The sequence below is a fragment of the Oratosquilla oratoria genome, unplaced genomic scaffold (assembly GCF_046742065.1).
Source record: "Oratosquilla oratoria isolate Oo_2021 unplaced genomic scaffold, ASM4674206v1 SCAFFOLD49, whole genome shotgun sequence".
Lineage (NCBI taxonomy): Eukaryota > Metazoa > Arthropoda > Malacostraca > Stomatopoda > Squillidae > Oratosquilla > Oratosquilla oratoria.
The window spans coordinates 1,869,247-1,871,746 of record NW_027467713.1 but is presented as its reverse complement, the minus strand read 5'-3'; positions in this window follow the sequence as shown (position 1 = coordinate 1,871,746).

Below are 2,500 nucleotides of genomic sequence, written 5' to 3'. Positions count from 1 at the left end.
TTTCCCAAGGACTTAAGCATGTCGTCAGACAGCTTGAACCCTCCATCATTGGTAGTAAGAAAAGGAAGAACCAACACATGTTCCTTAAAAGATGCTACGAGGAACAAGTTTGTCCCAAAATGATCTGTTTCCTACGTCACAACCACCTGGGCCACAGCTTTCTGACCTACATCAGCACCTTCGTGGAAGAACGGATCAAGAAGGATGTTAATAAGCCTTCTACCGAGTTAGAACCACCACGAGAAACCTGAAGTTCCATTGTGCTAGTGATCATATCTTTCAATGATTATTAACACTTATCCGCAGGAAAGCAATTAACATCAGTGTCAAACATCAAACGAACCTTGACAAAAAAAAAAACTCGTGAGATTGTACAATAACAGCGTTTGGTCACCGACAATGTTGTTAATTTTTTCCAGTGCCATTCTTACAAAAGAAGAACTAGAAGTTTCAGGGTTAGGCCTCAGTTTTGCAATGGAACCAGACAAAAAACACGCTTTAGGTTTTAATCAATTTTTAGCAGGTAAGGATTTTGACAAAAATTTATTATGTTTGCAAGACACCCTCCTCCTAGGTGTCTCGGATTGTTTCAAAAAAGAAAGAGGATTACCGACGAGGCATAGGGAGGCACTGAAAAGGTTGACTAACCGAGAAAACATTACCATCATCAGAGCAAAGGTTAGGGAAATAATTATATCAACATATTCAGATTACGAAGCCAAAATTCACAACCTTTTGAACGATAATATTACTTTCGAAAAACTCATGAAAAATCCACTCAGAAAACACTTCAGGTGAGTTCAACAAAAAGTGTAAAACATAATAGTAGATGTATCTAACAAATTTAAAGTCATTAATCCAAACCTCCCATATTTTCATGGCTTGCCAAAAATTCACAAAGAAAGAGTCCCGCTGAGACCCAATGTATCTAATAGAGGATCCTGCACTAGTAAATTATCAAAGCGGCTTACAAGCATCCTCTCACTTTTTGTAGTTTGTTTCTCAAACTCCCACATCAAACATTCACAAGACTTTTTTTGAACAAAATAAAAAAAAAATATTCCGAAGAATAACAAATTGATGAGCTTTAAAGTCTCGCTATTGACTCATGACAGTGTAGATGATGTTTTAAATTTCTTGGAAAACAAGCTTCTCCCACATTAAAACAAACTCCCCATCAAAGTTTCTAAGATTATTAGATTAACCCGGCTCTGTTTTTTCCAACAATATTTTTTTGTTTAAAGATAATTTTTACAAATAGATATATGGCTGCAGCATGTGATCTAGTCTTTCCCCAGTGCTAGCTAACCTTTATATGGAATATTTCGAGATAACTTTCGTTACCTGAAATTAAACCAGTCGAGATGTTTTTGTTTAGACATGTCGATAACATTTTTACTATTTGGTGTGGACAAATGGGGATATTTTGATAAATTTTTATTAGAACTCAACAAATTAGCTACCAACATTAAAGTTGAATAGGGAAAGCACAATCTGCTTTCTTGGATATATTGATTATCAGAAAAGAAGGACAAATATTTACAACTGTTTATAGAAAGCCAATCCATACCGGTAGCTATCTACATTTTTTCAGTTACTACCTAGACCACACCAAACTCAATGCAGCTTCAGGTCTTTACTTGAACGCCGAGAATTTGTAGCCCCCATTACTTAGACATTGTAACGTGTTATTAACACCATAACATCTCACTTACAAAATTTAGGATACCCACCTTGGTTTCCAACTAAAGCTTTCAGCCAAGCTAAATCAAGTTTCTACAAATTGTCTCACCAGAAACAATTTAATTGGTACAAAAGCATTAATAATTCTATATAATGCCTCTGTGCACGCCTCCAATTCTCTTCTCCTTGACGACACTAAAATGATAAATAATTACCCTAACAGCATTGTTAAAGAAACTGTAAATGTCCACCAAAGCTCTAAAGATATTATCAGTCCAGGCGTCTATAAACATCCATGCCGAGATTGCTCTAAAGTGTATTGGGGCTGAACGGAAAGGGACCTGCCCATTAGAATTAGAGAGCATAAAAATGAAAACAAGTACACTCAAGAAAATTCAGGAGTATTCCTCCATACTGCTGAATTAAATCGCCGTATGGAGTAGGACAAGGGTGATTTAATTTCCAAGTCACACTGTAACTATAGAAGAAAAAAATTAAGGCCTTCCTAATCAAACAACTACCTAATTTTAATACTTCAAAAGGACAATGTTCCCCCGAAGCCATTACCACTTTGGCCATCAACAATATTATATGTCAAATTGTCGGCCCAGACCGGAACCTACCACCTATCGCGCAAACATTTGACCCGGAATCGGTTTGAATTTGGGGTCATCACGACTTGGGCTCAAACGGACGATACACTAGTATGCTTACATCCCTATGCCCCCTTTATGTATCTCTTCTTAATATATACAGGTATAAGTTAACCCAACCTTTGTAAAACCAAGTTGAAGAGGATCACAGTTAGTAATCGCAA